The 17,498-nt window shown below is 37.2% G+C and overlaps 1 protein-coding gene across 3 annotated transcripts in view; it reads left to right on the forward strand.

Annotated features, from left to right (window-relative positions):
• Positions 1-17,498, forward strand: part of FUT8 (fucosyltransferase 8) — a 126,526-nt gene that overhangs the window by 12,960 nt on the left and 96,068 nt on the right. For all 3 annotated transcript variants that reach the window (XM_037395729.1, XM_037395730.1, XM_037395731.1), the window contains exon 2: positions 14,800-14,876. The gene's annotated coding sequence lies outside the window, so the exon portion shown is untranslated. The remainder of the gene's footprint in view (positions 1-14,799; positions 14,877-17,498) is intronic.

The raw sequence follows: 17,498 nt of genomic DNA on the forward strand, positions 1-17,498 counted from the left end.
ATTATGGTTAGCTTTTGTGAAATAATGTTTGATAAATACATTAACATGTAATAGGACTTGATTTTCCTTTGCTTTTGTCATCAATTGTAATAATTGTAAAGGAGTTTTTATACTAGGTTAGACCTATTGGCAATAGCCACTAGTTCAGGAGCTAGTGACACCTTTGCAAAAGATAGGGAACTGGTAGGCAGCAGTGTGGCATTTCTGTAGGGGTGATGTAATCTTGTTCAGGTAAGTAGAATGATTGAAATTAATTTTTTTAAATAAGAGTCTCATTAGTTTTTGTCTGAAGACATAATTGCAGTGTTTTCTATATTATTACTTGCGAAAGTTCTTTAGTTTTTGAGGGAGTTTTAACTGAATTCTCAGGTTAAGTGCCTGAATTGTTGAAATTAACCCGTGCTAAGTACTTGGGGATACTATTCCTTCTGGACAGTAATTTAGGCAACTAAATATTTTGAGTTTTATCTGACATTAAGATAGCCTTTAATCAAACTTTTTATGTCACGTTGACATCAGTTGACCAAATATAAATCCTTTTTATCTGCAGTTTTTGTTGATGTGATGTGTTTTCCCTGCTGACCAATGTTTGATCGGTCCTTTAATATAATGTAAATTTTTCTTGTTTGTTAACTTTGGGGATCCCTTCTGTAGTACTTTGACCTGATTCAAGGTCAAGGTTCAAGGTTTGCTCTTAGTTAAATAACATCCTGCTTTCTCAGGCAGGGTGCCCTCTCCTTGTAGTAGAGACTTGTGAGAGAATTACGTATTTTGGAAGACAAGCATAAAATTGGCTATGATACAGTGTAGTGAAGCTTTTCAAGTACTGTCAAGTCATGCCATGTTGGTTAAGGCATTCATGTGGTATTTTGAGTGTATTTTGCTACAGATTGTTTCGGAAAATAAAAGATTAATCTTGATGGCTTTTTGCTGCGATGGAGAGACGGGACACTGATGCAAGCAAATGTTGATTTATTGTACAGAAACACGAGTTTATATATACTTTTGGAAGCTTCACGTTTTAAACAGATTGGTTCTTGAAGCTAAGCATTGCATACTAGGCAGTCCCCAATTGGTGGTTAACTACCATCAATTAACAGCAAGGTGTGACCTTTCTTTGGCGCCATCCTTGACGCCATCCGTCCCCCACTCCCCTATGCTCTTTCAGCATGACTCATCATGTTAATTGTTGTGTCTGTGCAAGCTCGAGCACGTTCCCCTCAGCTAACTGATTGCCACGCATGGTCCTTATTTCCAGCCCGCTCCTGCATCTCCCCCTTCCTGTTGCACAAAAAGAACCTATGAAACCGAACGAGTCATTAGTTTTCATAAGCATTGTAAAAAACAAGGTATAAGTAATAGAACAAATAAAAAAGCAACTAAGACATATTATCAATGTCAAAATAACCCACCGTCTCTGTTCCGTACAATTTTACAATTTCCCCTTTTTGTTTTTTGAACAGCTAGTACCAGGTTTGCCATGTTCTGCAGGGCCCTTGCAAACATGACAGCAACCAAGGTAATAGCAAACAAACAATACTGCCAATTGAGTGAATGGATGCCAAAAAGGCTGACATTTTCTCAGATTCTGATAAAATGTTGCTGCAATGGGGTGCCTAAAACCCACGCAGCACATACCATCAAAATCCTCATAGCCATGTCCTTGAACCACCAACAAAAAGCAGTGGCAATTTTGACCCACATTCTTAATTGCCTACCAAACAAGGTGATTTAACTCTTTAATGCTTTCCCTGCTGTTATTCCGGATAAGAGAAGAACCAATCTACAGAAAGACAATTATCGACATTCAAAGTGTAAACAATATCAACTTCTTTTGGATTAACGTTATACATAGGTGGAAGGGCACACCAAACAAGAACTGGTTCAGTCAAAAAGTTTGAAACATAGTGTCCTTTCCTTGAACATACTTCTGGGGTCATTCCCTTCATTCCCTCTTTTTTTATGCAACCAGAGACACTTTACCATAGCAGAGAAGCCCATATTTACATCTCTGAGCCCGGACACAAACCACAGCTGTATGCACCACCAGGCTCAGGGCAAAAACCATTCATGTAGTTACATAGCTATATATCTCTACAAGCATGCAGACACCTATTAAACACTAGATAACCATGTTTATCATAGCGACTCCCCAAACCCCTCACTTAAGCGTTTCCCACTTGCATTCCTGCCACCAATCCCTCAGACCCCCTTTCACCCTCCCCAAAAATACAATCAATGCATCGGGAGAGGGGGGGTGGGGTGGGTGGGTGAGTGGGGGGGAAGGTCTAGCTTCTTTTCCAGATCTATAGGACCTGGATCAAAAGGTTTATCAGTGTCAATGGAATCCTTGTCCGAGTTGTCCTGTTCCCGTGTTTGGTCCTGTGTTGTGAGGGTCGCTGCAATCAGTGACAGAAGCTTTGGGGGCAGAGGAGGTGTGGACAGAATTGCCATCATTGACAGTGTTTTGAGAAGAGTTGCGCTGTCGGTGGAATTTACAGCTTCCTCTGGTTTAGCACCGTTAGTAGAATTGGTCCACACTTGGCAAATAGTAGTCAGAATTTGCCACCAAGGTGCTAAATGCATTCCCGACACGGAGCTCCCCTCTGCGGCAGCATCATACAATTGGCTGCTGTATGAACACACTTTCATTTCTTTCAAAGTCTCTAAAGTTTCTTGGCTGCTCACCTGTCTCGATGCAGGTTGTCTGCCTGGTCCAGCCAGCAAGATGATTGTTCAGCCAAGCCGTCTCCTCCGGAACGCAGCCCTCTTCCACGAGCTGTCTTTTTTATCGACCATTTCCGTCCTTATTCTTGCAAGGCTTCAGAACACCACCATAGGAGTCACCATTTGAGGAGATTGAGGCACGGACTCTCGGATCTGACTAGAAGACCCTTCATGAGTCCATATGCGTCTCTTATAGGGGAAGACACCTGTTTCCCAAGTTTCCCACAGCTCACCTCTCAATTCCAGAGGGACCTTTTTTTTTTTCAATTCCTGCTTCCTTTTAGCAGCTCATTCAGCGTTCTGTGGGACTCGCAGCCTGCCGCTCAGCCTGGCGGTTCTTAAACCCATCACGTCAGATCCTTAAACGGATCATGTCGGGGTCACCAGTTTGCTGCGATGGAGAGACGGGACACAGCTTGATGCAAGCAAATGTCAATTTATTGTACAGAAGCACGAGTTTATATATACTTTCAGAAGCTGCGCGTTTTAAACAGATTGGTTCTTGAAGCTAAGCATTGCATCCTAGGCAATCCCCGATTGGTGGTTAACTACCATCAATTAACAGCAAGGTGTGACCTTTCTTTGGCGCCATCCTTGACGCCATCCGTCCCCCACTCCCCTATGCTCTCTCAGCATGACTCATCATGTTAATTGTTGTGTCTGTGCAAGCTCGAGCACGTTCCCCTCAGCTAACTGATTGCCACGCATGGTCCTAATTTCCAGCTCGCTCTTGCAGCTTTCTGTTTTTATGGATTTAAAAACATAAAAAAATTAGTTATATAAGAATATGAGCTAGTAGATGGAGATGTGGTTTAGTGGCCCATCAGAAATGTTAACCAAGGTGTCAATTATGTGGTTATTTTTGAAAATAAATGTGAAAAATAGTACACAGAATTGTATCTTGTTCATTTGAGAGTGCTATCTCAAAAGTGCATATTGAACAGCTTTCCTCTTAATGTTTATATAGCTAATATAAACACGGAAACACTTTTTCACAGTTTTTCAGCATTTATTTAAATGTATTTTCTCATGACACTGATGTGAACTGTTGCAATATGCTCACAGTGTGCTAGACAGTAAAGGTGCATCCTGGGATTTAATGAAGATTATTGTTTCTTGCTGAGAAGTTTGTAAATAATGGCTGTAATTCAGTGGCAACTGCAAGTTAAATGTATTTATCCAATACAGTTTTTTGTTTATTGAGGGGGTTTCCATTGATCTAACTTCTGGGACAGTAAGGAACTACTTGTGTACTTAATGTTTCTCTGTGCCATTTCAGTTCTTCAAGTGCTCCTCAAAGTCATAAACAGAGAAACTTTAGGTTAATAACCTTTGTTAGTGGCTTTTCTCCTGAAGTCTCTTAGAAATATATGGTATTGATGCTCAAACTTCTTACCTTCCCTGGCAGAAGCAACCACAAGGAGACTGATTATTTATCTGGCTTAGACATATTGAAAGAGGTGATAGCTTTAACTGTGTCTTTTGAAATCATGAGTGCTTTGGAATGGAAACACATGGAATGTTCCTTTGGACAGTTCTTTTCTTGATTGTTGCTTGAAAATGTTGTATCTGTGGTGTTTATTAACGGCCATCACCTGGTGTTGAAAGCTATCTAGAGCTCAGAGCCTTTATGTTATGGTATGCTTATATTTATATGTTAGGTCAAATGTGATGATAGAGGAAAAAAGTGCTGTGAACTGTGGTTTCCTATCTGAGAGTTCTTCAGCTGTGTTTGCATGTGCTGTGTGAAGACTTACTGTTATTTTGAAGGTGGATAGTCCCAAGTGTGCACAGTTGGTATGTACTAACATTAAAAGAACCCCAAAATACAGTGTGACGGTATTTAATAATCAGCGTAAACAATTTTTGTGGTGTATTAGTAGCACATATGTCAGTGTGAAAAGTTTTTGCTGGAATGTAGTAAACCAAAATGGAATATTGTCTTTTGAACTGTGATTTCTAATGGCATTTACAATATTGTGGGGACCCATCTTCAAGCTGCACTTATTACATAGGTGTAATTGGTGGCAGTTACTTGGTCAGCATGTGTAGTGTGTGGAGAAAGATACTTGGAAGGAAGAGTCGTCAGTTCTTGAGGATGCGGTTTGAGCCTCAGCAAAACAGTTGTCTCTCAGCTATCTTTTATCTTGCTCTTTTTTAGCTTTCCTGATGGAGTTGTATGAAGCATAGTGACAAGTTTGTCCTTCTTTATCCAGTAGACTCTCTAATGAGTTCAATGATGGGCAGCACTGATTTCAAACCATCTCTGTAAAGGTATCTCCTGTGTAGTGGCAGCTGCTACAAAATGTGCTTTTAAAACAGGCTTAAGGGTACATCTCAATGTTTTTTAACATTGTCTCAATACTTTTTCTTTCATGCTTCCTGGAGTTCTTACGTATACTGCCTTTTCCTTTCCAGCTGTCCTCTTACTGGGATCAGGGTTTAGCAGAAAACCCAATTTCATGATTCTCTATCCGTTGGTGTTTGAATACTGCCTTGTCTTCCTTGCATGGTGTCTGTCAGCACCTCTTGACTGCTGTGGGAAACTGATCTAGGGCTAAATGTAGCTGCTGTTAGGAAGGAAAACAGAAATTGTTTGGTATAATTTGTAAAGTTCTTTGCATATGAAAAGTAGCTTATACATATAGTATAGATTATACATTTCCATATTATATCTATAGATATACGTGTATACAAATCTGTATACTTATGCTAGATTATATCTAATACTGGTCACATAGGGTAGCTTGTATCACAGTCATTGGGTAGTGTAGGGAAACCTGAATTGCTACCAGTATATACTTGTTCTGGGAATGAATGAAGAGCTTTAAGTTGTGGAGCCTTTAACCCACAGTAAATTCATTGCAATGAGTCTGTTTGCTTTCTTTCATATATTATAGACTGAAAGAGGTAAAAAGATGAAATTCAGCTTAATTAAACTCAACATCTAACTTTAAAAATGATATTTGCTTTTTATCTCTAAGTAGGGAACACATATGTATGATTTTCTAAAAATTTCCTTTATAAATTAAGCATCAGAGGAACGAGAGAGGAATGCAAGATTGCCTAATGGGTAGTAAAAATGGGAGATATGAAAATAACCACTTCAGGAGGAACCTTCATGCATACATTTAGCAATAGCCTCTTCTTAATATCACACTATTTTAGTCTGTGTGGTGAAGCACGCTTAAGGAAAAGATGCATCAAAAATTATTCAAATATGAGCAACTTAAAAGACCTGAAACTTCTCTGAAATTAAATGTACCAATGTGTTAGTACATGATTTTCCCCTAACATTTAGGCTCTATAAAGCTTGGTGTGTAGTATCAAGGAATAGTTTCAAAGGCATTTCCTCGTGTGCTGTGAAGTACATACATTGTGTATTTTTTTTGTGTAACATTCATGCTAATGGAATTATAGTCAAAACAAATTTTCAGCTTCCTTTATTGTCAGGCACCACCAGCCATGAACAGACAAATTTCAAAAAGGTCTTTCAGATTTTTCTTATTGAAAATCCCTGACCGCTTCTTTGATCTGAATAGCTAGAATCTCAGCTTTGATAGTCTTCTTGACCTTTGTTTGAAGATCTACCTTTGATTAGCCTGTGTCTGATAAACATGAAAGCTGCAGTGCTGTCTTGCCTCAGGGGAAGCAGTGTTGTGTCTTCCTTTTCTCTCAGTCTTCCAGGATGCTGAATGCTGCTTGCATCTGTTCATAGCCTTCCCATGGAGCAGCAATGGCAGCAGTATGAAGTAGATACTATCTTTGAAATATGCACAACTGCTGATGTGGTTCTGAGTCACAGCAGTGAAGTTGACCACAGTTGTGTTAATGTCACCTTACTGCTATTTGACCAATCAGTTAATAAAAACAGAATTACTCAAGCTGTTTGAGGATAGACTTTGGACTAAAATGCTATGATTTTTATTTGGTTCTTTGAAAAACTTAAAATAAAAGATGAAATTATGTATGAATTCCTAATGTAATTTCCATAGCGGTATCAAACTGTGTGCTCACTGTGGGCAGGTTTGAAGAATTCACCTTTTCAAGAAGGAAGGAAAAAAAAAGAGAAGGAACAGGGTAGGCATCTAAGGCACAATAGAAGGTGCTGTTTCTTTTAATCTGCTACTACATGAATTGTCTCAATACATGCATAAAGGATTCTTAGTAATTCTGTTGGTGTTCCTATTTCTCTTGTGTGTTCACTTCTCTTTCAATATAAATTTCTTGAACTAAAAGAATGTGTAATGGTATCTGTAGGAGTAGCTGTTACTTGTAGTGGGTAGTAAGGTATACATTTTTTCATTATTTTAAAAACTTTACCTCCTTTATGTCTGAAGTTTGATAGTCTGAATTAAATCCCGCAGTTTAAAATAATCCCTCATAATTAATAGCAAGGTCCTCTATTTTTTTAATATAAATATGAAATAGAAACAAAAGAATTGTGGTGGTGTGTTTTTTTTTTTTTTTTAGCTTACAGCCATGTTCCTTTTTGTTGTGTTTTCAACATCACAATTGTTTTTCAGTGACATCCATAGTACTGTTTTACTTCTTCTGTAAAGCTTACTGATTTAGATATTTTCTTTTGCTGGGACTGTCAAACATTGTATTCATAGCCTTGTCTTTTGATAGGATGGGTTTTCTCTTTTGAACTAATTACTGGAATCCATAACAAATAATCATGAGGCTGTACTGCACAAACCATTTCCTTCCTCAAATTCAAACACAGGTTTGTTTCTTACTGAGTTTCAGACCTTATTTCAAGAGAACAGGTTTTGCCAGCATTTCAGCCTTTATTTCTTCTTCGTGTTGTCTGTATTCTCACTTACCACCTTTCTCAATTGGGCTTTTCTGAGAGCTTTTTCAGTTTCTTCTCTCAGTAGCCTGTGTCTAGAGAGAGCGTTCTCTGTGTGTGATTTCCTTGCCTCTAAATGTCCTCATTATTTTGGTTAAATTTCTAAAGACTGTTACTACTTTCCCCTTTTCTTAGTTTTGTGTACTCTTGCAGACTTTATCTACACTTAGGTTTTGTTTCCTTAAGCTGGTTTGATTTCAAATCCCTTTTGTCTGCATCAACACCGATAAAGTGGACCATTGTCTAATATTGAGGACAACTGGCAGGGATTGAGATTTGTCCTTTATGCTAATCTCCCAGCCTTCAAAACAGGTAGCTACATGCGTGGTAACATTTGGAAGTTTTCCCGGCCATGTGATAACGCTCAGACTGTTCCCAGAGGTTGGAAGTGTGCAGATGGCCTTTATCAGAAGTATTTCAGGGCTCGTTCTAACACGATAATTTGCATTTCAGTGTCTGGGAAAGTTTCAGGCATTAGTATATTGATGTAAGCTTTTAGGTTAACTTTTGTAAAGCAATAGTCAAGCCAGTTACCAAACAGAGGTTAACTGAGTTATATCTGTGATCTGCTTCCTGAAAGGCCTATCCTGTGAATTATTAATATTAAATCTTGTGCTTTGAATGATTCTGTTAGCCGTCTAGAAAGAATCCCGCAAACCAAAAGAACCAAAAAGAAAAAACAGGTTCTCTCAACAGTCCCTCCAAACCCTCATCCACTAAAATTTTCTTGTTTAGTAATTTATAGGAGATCTATACTTCCTTCTTACTGTAGCTTTCTCATTTTAATGTTCCATGGAGTGTTTGGCTTCTGGATCTCAGAACAACTCTACAAACCTTAGATATTTAAGACAAGATCTCCTGCTCCGCCACCTGTATCTGTCCTTCCTGAGCCAAGTACACCCTCTAACTTTATGTAGTATCCCACTAAATATGTTGTGGCAGTTGAGTCATATTTTTATTTTCTTTCTGAGATTTGCAGCTCCTCTTGTTTTATTCCTCATAGTTTTTGCGTTAGTTTACAGAGATTAAGGAAGCTCTGAAGATAGTCTACCGTTTGCCACCTTTTCCTCCCTGTGACCCTTTAACTAGCCATGCTTGCCACTCGTCACTGTGGAGCCATGATCTAGATTACCATTTCTAAGTCTTGTTATTTTATTAAAGAGGACAGTCTTTACCTTTAATTTGCTCACTGGTGATATAAATGACAGCAGATTTTTAAGTTGCCAGGCTGAGAAGCACAGATGGCACTTCACATGGCTGAGAAGAAGTGGGACTCTGGGGAAAAGAAACATAACGTATGTTTTCCTGGATTTGGGAGAGCTAAAAGAGGTGCAGTGCTTGGACTGTTTCCTCAAATTTTACCCAAATTTGCACTACACATGGAAGCGTGTAATGTGTTAGCAATGTCACGGTTACATACATGAAACTTTGTAAAGGCAAAAATGTAGGGCTGGGGGCACTGAACAACGTGACCCATCTTCTGGGAATATTGGGGATGTGTCAGCTAGGGTCATGTATTTTTTAAATAAAAGGGAAAAATGAATCAAGTGGTTGGGCCAATGTGTCTTGGAGGAGGGGAGCAGGAAAGAACTTTGAGAACTGCGTTGTTTTTTTACATTCTGGGTGACCTACCTTCTAGCAAGTGAATAGTTTAAGTGTGATTATATTTGGGATGTTATTAAATAATATAATTGTTTGGCCCTTTAATATGTCCATGAAATAAATCAGATTATGTACTGTTCTGTGTATTGTATCGGTTTTGTAGACTGTTCTTGATTTATACCTTGAGAAACCAAAATCACAGTATCACAAAGGGACTTTATAATTATAGCAGCTGTTTTATATTTTCTTCTGGTACTGAAACTCTTAAATACAATTTGTGCCATTAAAAATGGTGTACTCTTAGAACAAGGTCTAAGTGGCAAAGTCCTATCTGATACGGAAAAAGAAGTGTGAGGAAATCTTTGTCTTTTAGTCTTGTTTTAAGGATTTCTGAGGAATAGTGCTTCCAAATATGTATCTTGTGTGATTAAAGTAGAATTTCATTGAACAATTTTATGTCCTTCTGAAAACTGTGGTAGTCAAAGCTTGTTTGAAGGGGAATCTTCTCTACAAATTTGAACTGCAGAAAGAATCTTGTGCACTTAACTGCAAAACAGTTAATTCCTGAGAGCCTTTCTTCTGTGTGCAGTAGAAGTTAGATAATTTGGCTTTGATCCTTGCATATTATGGATTAAGTATATTCCAGCTTTTCTTTAGCTCTTAGCAGTAAGGAATCTCAAGGTAAAACTAGAAAAAGACATTTTATAATATATAGAATTTATCTATATCTAGATAAATTTTTATTTATTTATATATATATATTATATATATATATATATATATAAGATTATCTTTCCCTCTGTTCCCCTCAGATGTTCGTTCTTCCCATATTTAAGGAAACTTGCTTAGTATTAGCAACTAACAACGATGCCAGACAGATGGATTGATGGGCTTTTCAGCTAAATAACCATTTCTTCATTAGAAAACCACATTCTGTCTTGGCTTAGAACTGGGAAACACTTTTTCTGCACTTCACTTGGCTTACAGAAGGAATTATTTTTCATTTGTTTTTTTTCTTTATTAATAATGAAAAAACATTCAGTGTAACATTTTAGCTGGTTTTGTTGTTTGTTTGTTTTAAGTGGTTCTGATGTTTAAACAGATTCTTTTCATATATATTTCCCCTAACATAGGTTCAGGCACTTCTTTGCCAGCTACTTGAAACAGTAGAGCCAGCACTGAAATAAGCAAGTGACTTCACTAAAAAGCTGGTCTGGTTACTTCTGAAATTGCTGATACTGGAGAATGCAGGATTATCACACTTAGTAGTAGAGGATGGTTTATGTGTTTGGAGTTATAGACAATGATTTAAGTTTAATTAAAAAAATAATTGCAAATTCACATACTCGAGTGCTGTTAAGAGCTTCTGGTATAACTAGACTGCTAATCAAAGGTAGATTGTTGTTTGACCCAGATCCTGATCTGTTCCCTTCTCAGATCATGTGGCTCTGTGACAGTAACATGATTCTAAGACACACCAGCTGGTTTCTAGCTTTCAAAAAAGATTGTTAGGACCAGCCGATAAAGCATCGGTTGATTTGCATTTAGGATGGTATATAGCTCTGATTACAGTCATACTCAGAAAAGATTAAGTCATTTGGAAAACAAAGAATTGTTATGTGATTATGTTGAAGTTGAACTTGCCTTCTCAAAGGAAAGTGAAAGAATTTGGCATGTAAAGCCTGGGAAGAAATAAGAATAGTCTTTCTTGGGTGTGAGTGCACATATGGGAGAGAAATGACTGAAAATAAATACATCTGAGGGATAAACGTAATACCAAATCTTGTTTGAAAATCAGAGAGTGAGGTCTAGTCTTACAGAATCAGTAATGGGGAGAAAGAAACTTAGTGGTTCAAGATGGTGTTTTATATGTTTATACAAAAGACTGTGTAAGATGATAGGGTTGATCCTGGAGTCAGAAATTAAAAATGAGCATATGAGATTTCTTGGTACTGGAATAAAAGAAATACCTGAGAAAGAAGATAAAATAGCCAAGAAAATACTTGTTTGTTATTCATCATAAAGTTTACAATTTTACAAATTTTGTTATTCAGGGCTGTTGCTGGTATCCAGTAGAGATCAGAAGGGAATATTTATTTTTTTATTTTTCTGTTCTTGGTGCATAATTTATATTCTTCTGAAGTAGAGGCAATTTGCCAATGACTAAAGGTGGGATTCTGACTGATGTATCTGATTCTTCCTGTGGTATTGGGAAAGTAGTCTTGGCCTGGCATATGGGTCTAGTGTATGTATTTAAAATTAAATCAGTTTGCCCCAGTCAAATGGGGAAGGGAAGGGGGAAGTGTTTCTTTTTTTTTCTTCCCCCTACCTCACCCCTCTGTATTCCTGAGGTGATGTAAGTATTTTCATCTAACACTTCTGTAGTTGAAGGCACTTAGAGTGTGGCTGGTATCCTTGAATTTTATTCTCTTGCTGTTGTGCATTCAAGTTTTGAGTCTCTTTAAAATTCAACTTTAATTACATGAAAAGTGTTGATAAAATGTTTTGGACTTTGTTTTGAATGGGTTCTTGTAATGCAGGAGACTGGATTAAACACACCAGGTGGTATCTGAACCCTTTGTAAGGATATATTTATTTCATAAATAGATTAATTTTTCTAAAAAGAAAAGGTAGTGACTAGTCCATGTTCACCCAGCAATTCAAAGTCAGAATTAGGCATATAGCTAAAATTTCCTATCTGCAATGACCTTTCATGATCTCTATTTCCAAAAAGATCTCTGCAAGAGGTGCAGACTTACCTGGAAGGCACCATTGTCTAATTAATCTAGAGATATTTGTAATACTGTTGAGGTGGTTGAATAACAAAGGCAAAGATTTTTTTAAATAATTGTAATTTTTACACTATATATAGAATTGCATTGTCAGGGATATATTAGCAATAGTACGTTGGAAAATCGTAAGGATTTTCATGGTTTTAAAGTTTTGAATGACTCGGAGTAGGTTGACTGTTTTTTCCCATGGTTCCATAAAAAGATGCTGGAATAGACAGTCACTTTACACTAGTTGCGATGATCTTGAAACAGAGGGCTTTATTTCTTTCCTTTTATTAATAATTTGCAGACCAAAAAAATAATTGCTGGTCTCCTGCATCTTTATTTCAGTACAGCATTTCTTCTTTGTGAGTAGTACTCTGAGCACACTATGTGTTACAAGCAAATATTTGAAAACCAGTGCATAATTGGTTGCAAAACAATACTTGGAACTCAGATTAAATTTTCATTATCATATAGGTGGAATCTGTTGAGTGGAGCTACAGATGACTTGACCAGGCTAGGTTGGACTGTTATGTTAAACCAACATAACGTATCTCACCGTTTGGTTATGTGTATATATATGTGTGTGTGTGTATATTATATATATTTATTTATTCATGTTGTGGACAAATTTTGCATTGGAACTATGGTTTTTTCCCTTTTACTTTGTCAACAACTGTTAAGTAGCTACTTCACTCTGATGGTACGTTAGTACGGAAAAAAGACCCAGATATTCATGCTTTCTTTTTATTGTTCTGTGTGCTTATATATATTTTAAGATACCACAGTTTAAGATTTTTGGGGAGCTACCTGTAGGGCATGGTGAATTGCCCAGGCTGATAGGACTCTGGCCTTTTTGTACTGTCTGTAGTTCTGTTGCTTAAAGATAAATCAACTTGTAAATCTAGCAATAGTTCTTTTCATTACATGAAATGTACACTTCATGTTTGCTAGAGTCAATCTGTCTAAATCTATTTTCCATACATATGACTCAGATAATATGCTGCCTTCTACCTGTTACTGGGGTTGCAAATACGGTTTTGTAAGAAGATACAGCGTGATACTTCATATAAATGAAAAGTAACCATCATTCTAGACTGTGCTTTAATGGATTCACTGTAGGGCTACCTCTTGGAACAGGTGGGCTCCATGTTCAGTTTTGCTTGGCTTCCTGACTCTCTCCTTCAGCTGTTAGTTTCACCTCTCCATGTTTGTGAAACAGGTGGTATAACTGATTTGATGAGAGGTACAATAAAAGTTTTTCTGGAAAGCTAAACCCCTGATATTACTTTTTATACATGGGGTAACAGTGTTGTATTTTTTTGTTGTTGTTGTTTTGTTTGTATTTCTGAGTTGCTTTATCACAGGGAAAACTACATCCTTTATATTGAGTGCAACCCTAGCTGAAGTATACCCAAATTACCAATCTAAAATGGAAATAAAAATAGGCTATCTCACTCTGTCCTCAGAAGTTTAAGTTTTGAAAGTTCATGGGCTCTGACCTTGTAGGTGCTGATTATTTTAAATAATTTGTTACATAAAAAAGAAAATACAGAATTTCATCTTTTTTCCATTTTTATCACTGTTGCTTTTGAGATTTTTAGAGTTGCTGGTTCACCTTGTTCATTTAACAGTACAGCTGCTGAAGCTTCTCTTTGAAATACAGTCACTTATTTTTCATTCAAACATAAAGAGTGATGTGGCATAATTCTCATTGCAGTAAAACACAATTATCTGAAGCATTTATAATTTTTAATTCACTCCTATTCCTGGTGCTATTGTTGCTTTAATTGATTTCCTATTTATTTTTCTTCCCCAGTTTTATCCCTTTCCTAGAAGTGAGGTTCTCAAATTAGCCTTTTCAACATCCAATTTACTGCTGTTTCAGAGTCTGGTATGTGTAGCTTTTGCTTGCTTTTCTGTTAAATGACCAAGAATCAACACTTAGTTCAGTAGTATACAGGCATTCTGAGTTAGTGAGATCAGTGTTATAAAATGATGTAACTCCATACCTTGATAACTCAAAAGGAAGAGTTTGTTTAAAACAATCTTTTCTTCACCGAAAGGGTTGTGAAGCATTGGGACAGGCTGCCCAGAGAAGTGGGTCAGTCACCATCCTTGGAGTTACTTGAAAGACGTGTAGATGTGGCGTGGCACTCAGGGACATGATTTAGCACTGGACTTGGCAGTGTTAGGTTTGCGGTTGGTCTCAATGATCTTAAGGGTCTTTTCCAATCTTGGGTTCTCTGATTCTAGGTCTACTATGTATGTTATGTTGTGTTATGTGTAAACATAAATATACAAGTGGTACAAACCAAATTAATTTGCTTACATCTATTTGAAAGGTAGAACCTATTCTTTTCCAACTCTGGCAACTATTTCAGCTGGAGGAGTTTGCTATTTTAGTTTTTGGCATCTGGTTTTAGGATCTTGATCGTATAAGTTTTCTCAGCTTTTTATTCCTAAACCCTGGCTATATATATATCCCAGGAATAAATCGACTGCTTTCCCTCCCTGCCCCTTGCTTGCTTTATTTGTTTTCACAGACACCTTGAGGGTCCATGCTTAACCTTTGTTGATGTTTTTGGCAGCAAAGCAGGCAGTTTCTATTTCTTTGGACCTCAGTATAAATAGAGGTTGTTCATATATATAAATTTCTGTTTTCATAATGGTTTTGCTACAAGTAATCTAACCACAAATCATAAAATTCTGAACAGTATTTTTAATAAAAGTGTTCGCATGCATCTTTTGAGTGCTGCATATAATAGTCAAAGGATGAAAACATGAGTAAGATAAAAAAGGATAAAACCTAATGGTTGTCATCTCCTCTTCTACTTTCAGAGAATTTCATAGGCTTCAAAATGAAAGTGAGGAAGAAGAGTCCCCAAAAGTATTAATTTGAAGGATAATTATTGCTGGTAAGTAAGTACTTCTCTTCCTCTGTGATGTTGCCTCCACTGGGATGAAAACTAGATGTAAAGAATCTATATGAAGACCTGTGCTACTTAAACAGCAACTGAAAACTGCCCTTCTGTTCATAAATTCTTGTCAGCTGGGTGAAGCAAACTTTGCAAAAGAGAGGTCAGGTCCTTTGCATTTATGTCAGATCACTGACAAAACTGGGTCAATAAACCACCTGTTTCATCTTTCTTTTCTCCTTACACCCATTTCTCTTCCTTCTTTTTGCCTCTTATCTCTAAAAAGAGAAATTATTTGATAGATTCATTATGTGTTCTCTGTCTTATGTACAAAGCCTTTTCCTTGGCACTATTTTTGGGCCCTTTCATCTGTATTGCAGATACTACATGTATTTCTCAGAGGTAAGCGCTGCTTCTCTAGAAGCTGGGTGCAGGCCCTGTTTGATGAAGTTCCTCGTGAGAGAAACTAAACTGTTGTGGCTGAATATTATTGTGTGATCTGGGATATTCTAGATCAAATGCTAGATTTTCTCAAATGGTCACGAGTATTAAAATCCTAATATTACAGATTCTAACAGTTTTGAAGGTCCAAGCAAGTACCATAATACTCAAATAATTAAATGTATCATAAAAGATACATCTTAGAAGAACAGTAACTCTCTTCTTTTTGAGAAGTTGATTAATGAATGAAGAAAACTTCACTGAAACGTGAATTCAAGTGTGAATTTGGAAACCAAACATGTTATGATGTTATTCTGTTTTAATGCAATTGCAGGAAAGACTTATAAGCAGTGTTGTTAGTTATGGTAAGGATAAGAAGGTTGTGAAAGTTTATTGAACTTTCACAGTTAAACAAATTAGACTGTCAGCTCAAGTGAATTTGTTGCAGATGAGATGCTTTTACTGTTTGCCCAACTTCAGTAATGGTTGTCAAGCTGTAGACATCTAAAGTATTCTCAATTATTATGATTTTTTTATGAAGTTATAGCTCTTGAAGTACTTTGTTAGCTTATGAATTTAACTGATGGGTTTTTTTTGTTTTTTTAAAAAAAGGGGGGGGGGGTGGGATTTCAAATTATGTTCTTTCTGAGGACCTCATGGCCAGGACAGAACAAAGAGTATGGTGGTAGCTTTCCAAACATCCAGTTTCCAGTTAGGTTTCTTGGAACTGGGTTAGCTGTTGTAACTGCTTACTGTTGCTGAAAGGGGTTGTTTCCATTTCCCAAACCCTGCTCTCTTCTGTATCTGACGTCTGCTGAAACCAGTTAACTGATTTATCTCAGAAATGTGTGGAAAAGATGGCTAGTTTGTTTCTTGATTTCTGGGTTGAATCAACTCAGATAAGCATTCAGAAAGTGTTAAAGAGGTGCAGAGGAAGAAATGAGACTCTGCTGGCAGGAGCGAAGAGTGTGGGAGTATGGCCTGACCATTCAGCAGCAGCCAGTCAGTGGATCTGTCCAGCAGTTTGAGGTTAACGCTGTGTTGAAGTTGCCAGACTGGAAATTGATTTGACTTTGGAGAACAGATGGTGGCTTCTGTGAGAGCTTTAGACTGGAAATGGCTAACCTCGCCAGATTCTTCCCAGCTTTTGCTATTAGTAGGAGTGACCTGTCCGTACCGAATAGAAAGAATGATTTAGAGGGGAAAAAAGTCTTGCCAGATAACTAGAAAATCTGTAGTAGTCTTCTCTCCAGGTGGTGGAAATGAATGAAAAGTATGTATGAAGAACTTGCACAAATTGTCCAAACCTCACTTCTTATCAGAATTGTCTGGTCTGTTGTACATGATGTTACATAACACAGCAATTTGTCTTAGTTTACGGTTTTGTAAACTAATTTTTTTTTGGTTTAGGTGTGAGCTTGGATGCATGCATATATGCTTGCTTGTACTTAGTTTTTATCCTTCTTTTTGTACTGTGTTCACTCTGCCTTGATTTGTCTGTAAACTGTGGTGATGGTTGCATCTTTTGTAGAGTTGCAGTCCTTCCTTTAGCAGCGATGACAAAGCACAGTGGTTGAGAACTGCATGAAACCTCTTTTTGCCTTCTCTGTTCAATTTGTGCGGGAAGATAATCAAACGGATTTGTGCAGGTCTGTATAGTTAAGTCAGTGGTTTTTGTATGCATTGCTCAACTATTAAGGGAGATTGAGCAGTGGAGGAAAGCTCATTTGAGCTTAATATCTAGGTGAGATCTAGGTAGTGCTGGTAGGTTGAGGCAAGTAACTAAGTAATAGAGCAAAGGTGATACCTTTCCCATATTACTTGATCATGGCTTGTGTTGGATTCCTGCCTCCTGTCAGAGTGTATAACAAACTGCATGTGGAACTATTTTCTGTTATCAAAGTCCAGCTGGGAAAAACTGTATTTAATCTATCTACCTATTAATACGTTTTTCTTGATGCTTCTCACATGTAAAAACTTTCTAGTGGTAGTCGTTCATCCTCCCCCCCCCCTTTTTTTTTTCTTTCTTTTTTTCTCATATCATATTTCACACTTGATCTAATCCATTCCATCTATGAACTGTGGTTTTCTAGTTTACTAAAAAAGAAAGATCAACTGAGCATTTTTTATTAGATTCTAAAACACTTTCTTATCCTTTATTGGATATACTGTTAGATTTAC

The sequence above is a fragment of the Falco rusticolus genome, chromosome 7, assembly GCF_015220075.1.
Source record: "Falco rusticolus isolate bFalRus1 chromosome 7, bFalRus1.pri, whole genome shotgun sequence".
Classification (NCBI taxonomy): Eukaryota; Metazoa; Chordata; class Aves; order Falconiformes; family Falconidae; genus Falco; species Falco rusticolus.